At 52.7% G+C, this 15,546-nt stretch overlaps 1 protein-coding gene across 2 annotated transcripts in view; it reads right to left on the bottom strand.

Moving 5' to 3' along the window:
- The window catches only part of DCAF1 (DDB1 and CUL4 associated factor 1), a 59,620-nt gene extending 56,275 nt beyond the window's left edge, over positions 1-3,345 (bottom strand). Inside the window, exon 1 of one of the 2 annotated variants that reach the window (XM_054594683.1) lies at positions 3,248-3,345. The gene's annotated coding sequence lies outside the window, so the exon portion shown is untranslated. Of the gene's footprint in view, positions 1-2,597; positions 2,628-3,247 lie in introns of those variants that run through there. The other variant, XM_054594684.1, reaches the window with a different exon arrangement.
- Positions 3,346-15,546: the final 12,201 nt, after the last annotated feature.

The following is a 15,546-nucleotide window of genomic DNA, read 5'->3' on the forward strand; positions in this document are numbered from 1 at the left end:
ATTACATACACTTTAAAATAGGAATGGTTAGTTTATGGTATGTGAATTTTACAATCTTTCGAATGGAACACATAAAGGTGAAGTTTAAAGAAAATGCTACCTCTAATAAAGGTCAACTGAGGGACATTAAAATACTAAAGTTTTAGTGTCCAATTTAAACATACTTCTGGTATCATTTTTAAAACTTCTGCTTAATTACCCCTGAGAATAGTCATAACCGGGAATAATCACTTGACCGGGGAAAATACAAACTTAGACTAAAGCTATAACATCAATAATAAATCATTTTACTATCAATGAAAGGCTATTAATACAAAATGCATTATACACATCTTGTTATGCACAAGACAGCGAAGGTACATTACTCAATTCACCATGGTTTTTTGTTTTGTTCTCTTGTTTTTTCTTATTTTTATTCTCAACTCACCATGTTTTAAAGTGAGTTCTTTAGGTGGTGTGCAGGATTTAATGCCTGTCCAATAGGGACACAATAGTTACCAACTGGTGAATATTAGCATGGAGCAAACATTTGACTAAGTAATTCACTTACTGTTTTTCTGAATTTTTACAACCACCCTTTCCTTTTCTACAGTTAGGAGATGGGCCCAGAAAGGTCCCCAAGACTAATCAATTGTTATTTGGTAGAAAAGGATTTTAAGCATTCAAATCTCAACTCTACAGACATACCTGTGAGATCTTGATCAAATTATTTAACTTCTCCAAATTTCAATTTCCTTATTTATGAAATGGAAATGATTGCTGTGAGGATTAAATAATAATACTGACCATACAATGGAGTAACATAAAGTCCTGCAAAAAATATGCAGAATGTGTTCATCCTTAAAAGATGCCTGTGAAAGTAGGGGTGATATGCCTGCAACTTACTTTCAATTAGTTCCAGAAAATAAATAGACACCATACCCAAATACAGAAAAAATATGGCAAAATATTAACTGTTGAATCTGGATGGATAAACAAGTGTTCATTTTACTATTCTTTCAACTTTTTAATGTTTCAAATTTTTCATAATAAAGTTGGAAAAAATTAAGAAGTATTTCCTTTCCTAATGTGGACTAGTGAGAAAAGCAAAGGGTGTGTGTATCCCCAGAATAAAATATCCCTGGAAGAATACACAAAGAACAGAGAATAGCTACTACTTTTGTGGCAGGTAACTGACTTTCTAAAGGATAAAGGTAAAAGATTTTTCATCATACATTAATACCCTACTCCTATCATTTTTAAACTGTTTTGAAATTTTTTAATTGACTCATAAACTCTGTCCTCTTCTAATATACAATACTGAGGGGACTAGTCAGCATTTTGTCCCAAAGCCTAAAATAAAGTCCACGTTAAGGAAAGATCCCATAGGTTACAAACCTGAAACAAATGTTTGAAAACATTCTTCCTTATTTAAAAACAAAACAAAAAAACTGGGGAAAATAATCCAACTTTAGAGCTTCGAGTAAAATTTACCTAATTAGAATGAAATGTAAAAAATCATATATAACAATTTTCTATTACTGCCCATGATCAACTCTTTTACAAAAAACATAAGAAAATTAATAATAAACCAACTCCAGGCCCCGGCAGGGTAGTTCAGTCGGTTAGACCAAGTGAGATGAGACAGGGCTGAGGGTTCGTCTGGGGTCAGGTCACATGTAAGAAGCAACCAAAGCAGGCAGGAAACAACGAATTGATGTTTTCTCTCCACCCTCTCCCCACCACCTCCCTGCCCTACAAGCAATAATTAAAAAAAAAAAAAAATTCCAATCACTCCAAGTTAAGCTAATACGTGGTTCATTTCACCAGATTCCTTCTCTATTAAATTTAACTGTACATAAGGTAGAACAGTACACACTGTGCTCAGCAACTACTCAAGAAATTCTGAGCATAAAGTTATTTCCTACCTATTCTCCAAATTCTATTAGCTCCTCTTTAAAAATTTTTGTATTGAGTTTATTGGGGTGACAATGGTTAATAAGATTTTTACAGGTTTCAGGTCTACAGTTTTATGCTACATAATCCGTATATTGTATTGAGTGTTCACCACGCCAAGCCAAGTTCTTTTAGCTCCTGAACATCCAAAAATATACCACCACCCGAAAACAGATAACTGCCATAGATAAAACCCAATTCTCGACAGCATCAAGCAGAAAAACACCAAATCCACTCCCAGAGAGTCTAAACATGCAAGCTTACATAAACCTCAAAGGTAAACTCCAGTAGAGCTTATATAAGCCTTAAAGGTAAACTCCAGTAAGCTGGAAAAAGAAAATTACAGGGGGACAATGTCAATGAATCTCTCGCCCTCGATTAACAAAGCGTTCAGAACAGGAAGATGCTGCTAATGTAAGTTAATTAAAACGCAGACTAATTAAAAGGCTTCACTGAAAACAGAGTGAGGAAAAAACAACGTGATGTGGGCAGGGACGAGTCATCTGGGACTCAAAAAGAACTACTACAGAGACTCCACAACTCCTACTTTAACAAATACGAAACCCGAGCGCTAACACTGCAATCGGAGGAAACCGTTTAGTAAGAAAAGACGGAGTGAAGCAAAGGCCTGTGACACCCAGTTGCAAACGACTAGAACCCACGGAAGCAGCTTCCCGGGAAGCTTGGCAGGCACTCCGAGGTTCGGCTCCAAGCCGCAGGACCCTCACCCCTCTGCCCACCCCACCCCTCCACCGCGGGGGTGGGAGGAGTGCCCGGAAAGCTCCGCCCCCTCGCCCGGTCCGAGAGCCGGGACGGTGCAGGGGGAGCCCGCTCGAGGCCGAGAGAGGGGAAAGCCCGCCCAGGTGACTGGAGCTGGACGCGGAAACAGTCTGGGAAGGGGGCCGCCGTACGGCAGAGAAGATGGAGCCCCCCAGTCCGTACGGAACGGAGATCGGGATGATTGGGAGGAAAAACGTGACAAGGGGAAGGAGAGAGGCCCCTCCTACAGGTAGGGGCGGGCACACCCCTACCCCCCCACTCCGGGCGGAAGAGTTACTCTCGGGAAGCTGCTTCTGCGGACTGCAGGAAGAACGCGGAGGCCCCGCCCCCGAGCCAAGAATTTGGAGGAGGAAAAGTCCTGTCAGGCCCGGGGCCCGGCCTCCCCGGCGGCCCGGCCCGCCCCCTCGCCGCCGGCGGCCCGGGCAGGTGCCGCCCCTCCCCCAGCCCGCGCCCACTCTCCCGCCTGCGGGGCCACGCGCCCTGTCTCCTCGCGCCCCTCCCAGAGAGCCGTCTTCCTCCCTTCTTCACTCACCTTCCCGGGCGGCTCCGCCGCTCCCCCCTGACCCCGCCAGCGGCCACAGTTCACACACACCGCCTCAGGTCCCGCACTCTCCCTCACTCACACACAGCGCGACCACGGTTCTAGAGCGGCCCACATATTATGCGTCACTCGCGCGCTACGTGCCCCGCGCGCGCGCAAGCGCGCGCGCGCCCACCACCCCTCCTTCCGATTTGGCGCGAGGCTCGCTAGCGGCAGGCGGGAGAGGGACGCCAGAGCAAGCGGAGGAATATTGACGAACCCCGAAGCCGCCTGGGAAATGAAGTTCCGCTTCTAGGGGCGGAGCCCATCAGTCTTGATTAGCGCAAGAGCGCTTCTCCGTCGCGTGTTGACTTCTGGGATTTGTAGTTCTCAGGCTTAACGCGGACGGCTGCGTACTCATTGGCTGCTTCAGAAGGCGGAAGCGAAAAGTGAGGAACTCAAGTCCTTCCAAGCCAGTGCTACAAGCGCCTGATACCTTCTCAGTACCTTATTATGCTCCATGTGACAGAGGAGAGCTTTTGTTTTATTCTCCCATCTCCCCATTATACATTAACATGCCAAGATCTAAGAAAATATTTCCCACTAGCATATTAGAAATCACAGCACTCATTAACAGAATGCTCTGTTTTTTCTTTGTCTTTCTGTGCAAGACCTAGCCTATAGGATCAATACATATTTATCCTAGGTATATAAGCCAGAGAAAAAGGGAAAAAATCCAAAGGCCATAAATTAAGGCAAGGCTGAATGCGAAGATCATCTAATTTAATTTATTTTGCAGCTGGGAAAAGTGAGGCGGAGAAAGAGTGGCTTGCCTAACGTGACACAGCTAACTAGCAGCAGAGCCAGAACAACCGACTTAGGGCCCCCGTTTGGGAGACATGGAAGATAAATGTGACTTCGTGGATGAGCAGAATCTCTCCCTGACAGGATCCTACCCAGCCTTTATCTCTCTGGGAGTCCTAAGCAAGTTTCTGTGCCCTTCCCTGTAGTCCTCAGAGCCAACATTATCACTTGGTGAACAGGGAACACAGCAAGCCTCTGCCATGCTCAGATTCCACAACTAGTAAGAAACTAGGCAGAACCCTGGTCGGGTTGCTCAGTTAGAGCGTTGTCCCCATACACCAAGGTTGCAGGTTAGATCCTGGTCAGGTCACATACAAGAATCAAACAAAGAACGCATCAAGAAGTGGAACAACAAATCGATCCCCGCCCCCACCACCACCACACCTTCTCCTCTCTCTCCCTCCCTCAATAAAAAAATTTTTTTTAAAAAAAGAAGCCCAGAGCCTGAATGCTGAGTCTCTTGATTCCATTCCCCACTGGACCCCATCCCCCTAGTTCCAAAAAAGACACTTCCTTCCTCCTTCACTTAAGTGTGTAACTTGGAGTAGCTGCTCAGGCACAAAATTCCAGAATGTGGGGTGGCAGTGCCACAAATGTATCACCTCTCTGCAATCCTTTCACCTGCCATGACACAGAGCTTTCTCTGTGCTTCTGGAACTTTGCCTATATCAATAATGGCCACTATCACTTCCTTTGACTTTACAGCGGGCTCAGCTCTAAGCCAGGTGTTTTACCTACACTTTTTCATATAACCTTTACTACTGCCTCACAGGGTAGATACAGTTAGCCATCTATACAGATGAGAAATCTGAGCGCAGAGAGGTGGCTCAAGAAATGGGGCCCAGGTTCCTGGGTCCAGAGGCTGGACTTGTAACTTTCCTATGCCTGCCCTTCAGCACTCCTTCTGCTGACTTTCCCGCCATGCCTCCCTGGGCCGTACACCGAAAATGCATAGGGATCGAGGGTTCAGGTCTTAGATACCCTCCCTCTGTTCATGGTTTAGCTAGTGTGGTGGTGACTTCACCACTGGCTGGGGTCCAGAAAGGCTGAGAACCCTCCTGCGAATACAGGGTCCCGCTCACTTGTTCCTGGCCACAGCCTCAGCCTGCCACCAGATGGCACTGCTCCCCTTCAGAAACCCAGTCTTGGGCACTGGGTCAGTGATGGGAGCAAGGGGCTTTGGAGAAACTGGGGTCCAGGAGACCAGGGAAGCAGAGCAGGAGCTATACATGGCCTGTCTAGTAGCTGCTCCTTCCAAGAATCTCTGCTCTATAATTTCTGCAGCCCTTCTACCCATACCAACACCCTACGCACACACGCAGCTGCACACCTGCTGGCACTCCCAGACTCCCCAGCCTGCAAGGGCGAAAGGGCAGCGCCCAGGTTTTCTGGGCTCCACAGCATGCTAAACACATTTCATGGGACAAGCGTGCTCCATGCTGCCCATGCCCTACCCCACCTCCACCACGTGTGCCTCAGAAAAAAGCAGCCACCATCCCAAAGGGCAAGGAGTGGTGCTTGCAGGACTGCCCGGTGGCAGGGAAAGGGCACAAGCAGTCCAGCCCTGGCCTCTGCACCAATGGCCACAGACTTAGGCGTGCTCCACCTGCCCTCACCCCCGAGCAAGGCCCTGCGCTGGGGTGGAATACCCATCCCACGGGTAGGAAAGCCGATAACACCAAGTCTCCTGGGCCTCGGGGGAGGCTCTCTCCCTCTCTTCAGCCTTCCACCACCCCTTCTCTCCCGTCACCTACTTCCAGGCTCACCTGACCCAGGTACTCCCACCAGCCCACCCCCATCCTGATGCCACCACCACAACTGTGCCCCCTCTGGCAATTCCTTAGGGCCAGGAGGCAAGGCCAACTGTCCAGTATCCAATTCCACTCCGCTGTGGCTGAACAGCTACTGCGAGTGCCCAGGAGTTTCAGGGGCCAACAAGGACAGTCTCGGGGCTGCCAGGCTCTGGGGACCCCAGCCTGGACAAAAAGGGAGTTCCGATCATTCACTCGGTGCCCTCCCCCGGCCTGGGAGCCCCCACAGCCTCCTGAAAAAATGGAACCCTAACCCTCATTGTCCAAGAGGTGTGCAAAGCAACCACTCCTGTGCAGCCACATCCTCATCTACCGCTCTTGTTTCTCAGAGGAAGGAATGAGGCTCCAAGACAACAGTATAAGGCCATACTTGCTCAGTGACCGCAGCAGCTGAAGCCTCCTGAAGGCCATCCCTATCTCCTGCTCCCACAGGAACAACGTACTAGATGGGCCAGAGGCTCCGGTGGGGAGCGAAGCAGCAACTCCCAGCCGCACCCCAGCTCGCATGCCCCGGGCCTCAGCCAGAGTGAGGAGCCCCCAGAAGCGCCCTGTGCAATACTTAGAGCATACTTATATTTTAAAAAATTATTGTTTATCTGAAATTAAAATTGAACCGGCCATCTTATGTCTTCAGTGGCAACCCCACCTCAGAACCACTGCGCAGCCCCAGACCCCCAAGGACTCCCATTCTGCAGCCCCTGGGGCCTCGTTTAAATCATCTGAAAAGTCGTTAGAAGCGGGCTGAACAGCGCCTGCCGGTGGGGCTCACTGAAGATTCCACAGGCCAAGCAGAGGGGGCTCCCTCATCCGAAAGCAGATGACCTGGGTGATATCAGGTTCATGTTCTTCACTTCTACCCTTTTCTCTTTAACCCTATGGCTGAGAGTCAGGGACGAGAAAATGGTTTTTCCTCTGTATCGGGCAGAGCTTGCAGGAGACAGATCCGTAGCGAGTCCGGTTTTGGAGGCAGACGGACGTGTACCCCCTCAGTGGTGCTTCCATGTATCAGCTGTGGGACTTTGGCCTGATGCCTTCACCTCTCAAGCTTCAGTTTCCCTGCCTGGACGGTGGGCATAAGGACTCCTCCTTCCTGGCATTGTTATGGGGGTTAAATGGGATGCTGCCTGTGAGTGCTTAGCCTGGAGCCAGGCACACAGCCATGCTAGCTAGCTAAGGGACGGCTCTTCTGGGTCCATGGCTGTCCCCGCGGAGGTTCTCCAGGACTGCCTCGGCCCAGGCTGGTGTCTCGTGGCCCCCAGGGCCTCCGGCTGGCAGAGCTCAGGTTTTCCTCATTTAAATGAGAAATGAGCTCCTTGCCAGAAAAACCCTAGGGCCTCCTTTCAGAAGCACTGGGAGGCGGTGGAGTTACTGTTCGTGGGGATCCACTCTCTGGCCCAGCCCAGAACGGAAAGCAAAGTTGGTCAGAGCGGTGTGAGAGGACACGCCCCGAGGCGCCCCCAACGCAAGCAAGGGCTCCGCCAGTCAGGGCCAAAGATGGTCAGGGCCAAGGAGCCCCGTGGGTGTGAAGCCAGACATGCCACCCTCCCCAAACCCGCCATGGCCCCTGTTTCCTGCTGAAGCTTCTGGAACTCTTGCCCAGAACACACTTTCTTCCTTGGGGTTCTCTGGCAGAATGGTGACGTCACAGTCAAAGCAGAGGCCCGAGGGGACGGCCAGTGGACCCTCAGAGTGGGCCTGCCCAGCACAAAGGGGTGCGGTGTGCGAGGGCCAAATGTTGCTGTCCAGGGGCGCCACCACCTGTCAGACCCCCCAGCCTGGCTGCCACTTATCACCCCTGTGATTCCCGGGGCCCTGCCCTTCCAAGAGGCTATGCTCCAGGTAAGAGGTGGAGGCTGGGGACAGGGGCAGGGGAGGTAAGGAGAAAGCGTGCCCAGACTCTCTTGCCTCAGGTTTCTGGAATTGTGAATCCTTCCAGGAAGAAACAATAGTGGAATCAGCACTGGAAAGAGAAGCCTTTGGATTTTTGGCCATACCTGTTCGTAGCCACGAGGCCTTTTTACAGGATTCAAGAACCTCCGGCCCAACCCGCTGGGAGGTACGCTGGGACTGCCGAGGCAGGCTGACGAAGACCCCGGTCACGCAGAGCTTCAGACTCTGTCAGCTCTTCCACTTAGGAAAGCCTGGAGAACAATGGCCTCGTCTAAAGGCGGGGAGCTTCTCTGACCCCCAATTCGGAGGTCAGAGACCCGCCATCACCACCACCTGGCGTCACCACCCCCCGCCCCTGCTCGAACCTGGCAGTGATGGGCCTGGACCTTTGAGAGAGCGACACATGCAGCCCGGAGCACCCAGTGAGGCCTAGGAGCCGAAGTCAGCGAGGAGAGGCGTGTCCTGGGCTCTTGCTGTGAGGCCACTCCTCTTCATTCCCTCAGAGGTAGGGGTGTCTCTCCATGAAAATGTCCATGATGTTCCTGGGGGGAGCCCCTCGGCCCGGCTCTATTTTACCAGGCTCGCCCTTGTCACAAAATAGCCTTTTGTGAAGTCACAAAGCTGGCTGCCTCTCTCCACATGACCAGGGACCAAGACAACCAGGGGCTAGTGGGAATTTGGGGAGTGGCTTCAGAAGTGGCCTGTGGACTCTGGAGAGAGGCGTGGGTCAGGAGGGGCTCTGGCCGCCACGGGAGAGGGAATCTGTTGGAGTCCTGGGGATGGTCTTTGGCACGGGCTTGCCCCTCGAGACGGGGGTGGGAGGGGAGGGCGACAGAGCTCCCCGCCCAGTTGCATGTAATAAAGGCCCTGATCACTGCTCTTCTGGGTGGTCCACAGCAGAGGCGTTAAGACCTCTGACCAGGGACACTACCTTCCCCTCCCCTCAGTGCAGTCCACCCACGGTGGCGCCCTTGTTGACTGTCGCACCTGTTTCCCGGGCACGCACCCGCAGCCAAACTCTGCGCCGCTGCTAAGCAGCCTCGCTGGCCTGCTCCGAGGGAGAAGAATGTCAGGAGAAATGGGGGCGACCAGCACTGACTTTCTCCAGTGTGCAGACCCTCAAACTGCCAGAGGAGACAGCCCAGGGCAGAAAACAGTTGGGAGGGAGAAGCCTCAGCACATGAAGCGCAGAAAGTCAGCTACCGCTGCGGAAGGCGCAGTTCATATGTGGGGGGTGGGGAGGGAGCCCCTTGGGGGAAGCCATGATTTAAAAACAAAGAAACAACATCGTTTCAGGAAAATCAAGGACCCCGAGCCCTGGCTCTATGCCGACCCTGCAGCCTGGGTCCCTGGGCTACAGGAGGGTACAGCCCATGGGGGAGACTGTAGGTCCGGCCTGCAAGGGCCCAGGGTCTAGGGACTGAGGGGTTATGCTCGGTGACCCCCCGGAAGGCGAAGGCTAACGTTCCAGGCAGTGGCAGGGCCACCCTGAAGCCAGGAGCCCCACCCGCCAGGCAAGGGCCCTGCATTTCTCTCAAGGGGAGAGGAAACCAAAATCCTGCGGGCTCTTGGCAGCTGAGCCAGGGCAGCTGCATTCTGCCTCTCCGGGCGGGGCAGGCAGGCCTGGGTCACAGGTCGTTCATGCAAGCCACGCCGCCCCCGGGGGCCTCTGCGGTCCACTCCGTGGCCAGCAGGGTGCTGTGGGCCCAGACCTGGCCTGAGGGATAAGAGGCTATAGCGCGACTTTGGGCAGGTTTCCCCATCTGTCCCTCATAGGTTAATTAGCTCTAGGCTTCCAAATGCTGTTGGTATTATTTTCCCATGGAATCCCTTTTTCTCAGTGAAATCTTGTACAAACATTTATTCATTAAGTAGCTAAAAGGAGCCACGTTGGGAGTTGCAGGACTGGGTGTGGCCAAGCTGACCAATCCTGAGGGACCGCTAGGGTTCCAAGGAACCCAGTTTGAAAACGCGCCCCGTGTCTCCAGACCCTTCCAGGCTTCACCTGCCCTGAACCTGGGACTTCAAAACGCAGGCCTCAGGCAGGATGAGAACAGGCCAAGCAAAGCCATGTCTACTGGCCACCTCCAAGTCTTCCCCTCATGTCTTCCCTCACTACCACTCCCAGTTCCTGGTTCCAGTTCATTTAGAAACAACTGCAGTGACACCCAGTGCACTTCTCGCCTGGCCCTCTACTCCCAACCTTGCTTCTCTCGTGGGGACTCTGAAATCAGCGTCCAGGGCTCTGTGGCCCGAAGCCCACACAGGGCATCTGTGTCAGGAGCACATCAGGCACGTGTCTGTGCCTGGTTTCTGAATCACTGGATGCTGATTGGCTGAATTCTGGACCCTCGTCCAGATCCGCTCAATCAGTATCTTTCCAGCAGGGGCACTGACGTCATTGGTTGCCAAAGCTCCCTAGTCAGACAACCAACCACTGGTCTTGGAGGAGAGATTAGCATTAAACAGGATGTGGCTATGGTGGTCTTCACCCTGTGGTAGGGTCTGGGAGCTTGAAATCCTGGGGCCAAGGAAGCTGGACCTGGGGCTCCTGGAAGTCATGGACCACCTACCTCTACACCCACCCACCTGCCAATCGCCAGAGCACCTATTTCAGGGAAAGCGGGACAGAGGGCTCAGGGACCCAGCGCCACCCGGGGAAGGCGCTTGCACCCTGGCTCAGAATCTTGGCCCTGCTCCCCCCGGCTGTGTGGCCCTGGCCACCCCTGGGCCTCAGTCCCTCATCTGGAAGGGGGGGGCGATATCATACTCGAAGGGAGCGCTGGCCCCCAGGAGGACCTCCAGAGGTGCCGCCACCAGGCAGGTCCCTGGCGATCACCTGCCCAAGCCCCTGGTTTGTCACATGAAGACCTCAAAGTCCAGAGGGGAGAAATTGTTCCAGTCCACACAGCCAGCCAGAGCCAGAATCTCCCCCCGCCCAGGCAGCTTCGTGTCACCACGGCTTTAGCTCTCTTCCTCCAGCGAAACTTTGGAAACGGTCCCCGGGACGTCGGAAGAAGCGCAGACGGATGTTGAAAGTGCCTTTAGAAGGTCTCGTTTGAGACGCCTGGCTGACCTTGGGGCAGAGGGTGTGTTAGGCCATTCTGGCCACTTGGCCCCGATGGGCTGCTTGTCTCCAGTCCCTGTTAAGTTTCCTGATCCAGAGAAGGTTCAATACCTCAGTGTCAACGGTGTGGCCCCCGAGGCAAATGAGCGCAGGAGAAGCGTGCCGCTCTGCCCTCTGCCCGGGCTGGGGCGCGAAGGGTGGGGAAGGCAGGAAGACACGTGGCTGGAGTTGCCTGTAAGCCTTTCTTGTACTCTTACTTCAAAGCCACTGAGCATGAACTACTTTAATAAAAATAAAATTGTATTGAAAGGTAAAATGTATGTCATCGTACATCTGTTCAAACGCATAGACTGTACCAACACCAAAAGTGACCCCTACTGTAGACTTTGGACTTTGGGTGATAATGATGTGTTAATGGTGTTTCAATGATTGTGACAAATAAACATAGTATCTGGTGCGGTAGGCTGTGCGCGTGTGGAGTTAGGGGTCTGGGGAAAACTGCTCTAAACGTATAGTCTATGAAAAACAAACAAATAAATGTAAAATTGACATATGCAGAAAATAGTACCCTCCCATGGTGTCAGACGATTATATGAGCAAACAAACAGGAAGGGCTCAGCCTGACCCAGGTGAACACTCAATGTGAGTTGGCTTCTGTGTTCTTCTCAAGTCCTCTCTGTCCCACGGATCCCTCTCAGCTACTACTCCTGAGATGGATGTGGCGGGACAGGCTCTTCCCGCACTTTACCCCAGCATGCTGAGGCTCCAGCGGCTTTGTCACTAGCTTGGTCATGTGGTTTTAACTGGTGATGCTACCGCAGGCTTCTGGTGGCAGTTACCGCTGCGGCTGGAGAGCTGCACTCAGCCCAGACGCCTGCGGGGGCTGGGCGCCTGCTCTGGGCGCAGCCGCAGGCCCTGCCCCTCCGTGGTGCCGTGAGGCAGGCCCGCCTCCCACCTGTTTTCACAGATGACCACCTGTGGTTCAGGGACGTGAGCTGCCTTAGGCTAGGGGGCTCAGCCCCAGGGACCAAGTCTAGAGCTCCTGCTCTCTCCTCCACCCGAAAAATAAAGGCGGGCAGGGGAGCATCGAGCCAGCAAGCACCCCAGGGACTGCTTGGACTGTGGCACCCCCACCCCAGCAGCCTAATGAAGATGTCACCTTGGAGGACACCTTCCCAGAGGGCCTGGAGCAGCCTAGGGGCCTCCACCAGGCCTGTTGGGACACCTGCCCTGGGAAGACGTGAGGGAGCATCCCAGCCCCTCTCCTTTGGGGTGGGGGGTGGAGGTGATGCAGCAGGGCCCAGTTTCCCACCCTCCCTTCCCTGGCCTGCCAGTCCCTTTTCAGGCAGCCTGTGTCTCCCCGTGTGGACCCCCTTGCCTGCCTTCTTTTCCAGGTGAGAAGAAGATGGGCGTGAGGAGCTGCCCTGGCGGTAGTGGGACATAAACCGGGAAGGCTCCCTGCAGGTGGTAAGGGTGAGGGACAGGCTGCAAAGGGGAAGGGAGAAATGGATGAAGGGGACCTTGGGAAGGACCCAAACCGCGGCTTCCCTCAGGCTCCTTAGAACTGCAGGTTCATCTCTCTCTGACTGATCGCTCATTCGCTCATTCCTTCCTTCGTCCACTGAGCACCATGCGCTGGGCAGGGAATGGTCCTGCCTCCTGTTCATGGGCTCCCAGGGAGACAGTGGCACCAACGGCCCCGTGGTGTGACAAAAGCTGCAACGGACGTGTTCTGGGACCTCAAAGAGCATCCAGGACAGTTGACATGGAGCTCTTTAAAGGCCAAATCTGTTTCCTAAACTCTAGATATGCTTACATAGGAAACAAATATTTTTAATTAAATTTTTACCTGGCTCTTAAACAATATTGAGTGACCCAATGCTGTGTTTGTACACCCCACATCCCACTGTGGAAACATTTTTCTAGATCTCATGGGTTGTTAGCTATCTTTTATTTTCATTTTTAAATTGTGTTAAAGTACACATAGTGTAAAATTTACTGCCTTAACTATTTTCACTGCATAGTTTAATGGTATTAAATACATTCATAGTGTGCAACCATCACTGCAATCCACCCCCATACCCCTTTTCATCTTATAAGACTAACACTCTGTACCAGTAAACAACAACTCCCCGTGCTCCACCCTCCTGGAAACCACCATCCTACTTTCTGCTCTTTGGGCTTGACCGCTTCAGGTACCTCAGATGAGTGCACTCGTACAGCATTTGTCTTTCTGCGATTGGCTTGTTTCACTTAGCATAGTGTCCTCAAGGGTCACCCGTGGTGTAACATATGTCAGAATTAACTTCCTTTTGAAGATCGAATAATAGTCCACTGTGAATGTACATCACAGGACTCTGAAACCCAAGGACTCTGTTTACAAAAGGGAGTGCGGAAGGGCCTGACTGTCTCCGTGGTCCCTGAAGGATTGAACTGGGGAGAGAGTGGGGCCGGGTGAGCGGAGAGGGAAGGCGGGGTGGCGCTGAGGACGCCTCGGGCGGGCGCTGAAGCCGCCGGGCCTCTCGAACTCCACTGCGGCGGGGCTGGGCTGGGCCCTGATCACCTGCGACTCTCACAGGCTCCCCGAGGAGGCCAGAGCTGTTGGCTCTGGTCCAGGCTTCGCCCTGCGAGGCTCTAAACAATCACACCTTCTCTAGCTCTGCCTCTCAGGTAAGCTCCCCTCTCCACAAAAGGCATCGCCAGGTAGGCAGGCGCACCCATCACCTCCCTTCCCTTAACCCCACGTGCAGCTACCGAGACCTGGCCATGCCACTTCCTAAACAGCTCCGACAGGTCCTGCTGGGACCATCGCCGTGGTTCCCCTCAACGCAGCTGCGATCCTCCCGCCTCTCCTCCTGGCACGGCTTAAAGTGCAACTCGTTTTAGATTTTCAGTGTGGTTCCCAAGGGCCCTGGTCACATCTGCAGCCTCGTTTCTTTTCATCCTGCTCGGGCAGCTCCCGTTTCTGGCCCGGACCCCGCAGCCCCCCCACTGGACTCCTCTTCTCCACCTCCAGCCAAGCCGCCCCTGCTCCTGCCTGCCCCTCCCCAGCTTTCACCCCGTCTGAGCCGGGACCTGCCTGGTCACCCCTGCTTCAGTCAAGGCCATCCTGACAGTATCCAGCTGCCTTCCTCCCCCGGCCCTGAGAGGATTTAAGCAGAACAAGGAACTGATTTTAAGGAGAGAAGGGGGTACTTTTTGAATCTACAAGCAGGAAACTTGGTCCTTCCTTCCCTCCTTTTTTTTCTTTTAAGATTTTATTTATTTTTAGAGAGATGGGAAGGGAAGGAGAAAGAGAGAGAGAGAGAAACACCCACCAGCTGCCTCTCATGCGACCCCAAAGAGAGACCTGGCCTGCAACCCAGGCATGTGTCCTGACTGGGAATCGAACCAATGATCCTTTGGTTTGCAGGCTGGTGCTCAACCCACTGAGCTACACCAGCCAGGGCATCCTTCCTTCCCTCCTTTCTCTCGGGCTCTCCGCCCAGGGCCTCTGACTGGTTGCTTTACAGTTTTCTGCGTCTTTAAAACTTGACTCCAGTTTATATATGGAGATATAGAATCCAATCGCAAATACCTAATTGTTGCAATCCAATTGCAATTAGGTATTTGCAATTAGGTATTATCCCTGGGCCAATCAGCTACAGCTAAGGGACCGAGACACGTAGTACAAACCTATTCTCTAGGCCTCGCTCCTGAGTGGAGGTTCAGTTTTGGGAGGGGCATGTAGGCCTGGTAGACCCCAAAGGTGTCTCCTGCAGTTCTTAGGGTACTTACCCTGTGCTTCCCTCGTGTAGCATAGCTGCCTCTTACAGGTCTGCGCCCCCTCCCCCGCCTCCCCTCACAACACGTGCAGTGGACATAAGTGCTTAGGACAGAGGCAAAGTTCTACAACTCTGTCTCAAGGGCTGAAACACCATGTGCCCAATAAACATTAGTGAGATGAGGTGCCAAGAAAGCCCAGAGCAAGAGCTGGCTTTGAGGCTCATCCCAGAAAACGTGACATTCGTGCCAGGCATTAAGGCACAAGGACTTCACTAACTGGGAATAGAGATTTAGCAACAGGGAATGGTGGCCCTGTGGCCTGACTTGGTCCAGCTATACGTTGCTGAGCACCCAGTCATTAACAACACAGTGGGTGATGAGTAGGGTAAGACCCGGCAATGGGAGAGCAGTCATTGAAGAGGAGGTTAGACTCCTGGAGGGTCTGAACCCAGTACGTCCTCCTCAGAACCCTCACTGGTGGCTTGTTCACACGGCAGCTAAGGCTGCATTGTCATTGTTTGTGTGCCTGTGTCCCCCAGGAGCCTCAGGGGCTGGGTCCTTTCTATCTTTGTATATTAAATCCCCAAGGCCATTTGAATGAAACTGAATCCCCTTGTGGCAAGTGGGGACGGTGGACAGCCCCAATAGTCCATTCAGTGCAGGCACATGCAACGCGGTCCTGTGTACATCAGGCTTTGAGGTTACTGAGGTGACCCTACCTGGTCCCGTCAGGAGGAGCCGTCACAGTTCCGATAAGAATGAGATAGGTGCCAAAACCAAGATAATTGCAAAAGCCTGCAGCTGAGTCTGGGGAACTCCAGCCAATTTCGTGTGGAGGTGAATAAGAGCTTCTAATCTTGTCTAGCAGGAGATGGTGGAATTGACTTAGAATAGCAAAGAAGTTAGCCAGAGAG

Source organism: Pteronotus mesoamericanus, unplaced genomic scaffold (genome assembly GCF_021234165.1).
Source record: "Pteronotus mesoamericanus isolate MK-2021 breed Mesoamerican mustached bat unplaced genomic scaffold, CSHL_Meso_final scaffold_533, whole genome shotgun sequence".
NCBI lineage: Eukaryota > Metazoa > Chordata > Mammalia > Chiroptera > Mormoopidae > Pteronotus > Pteronotus mesoamericanus.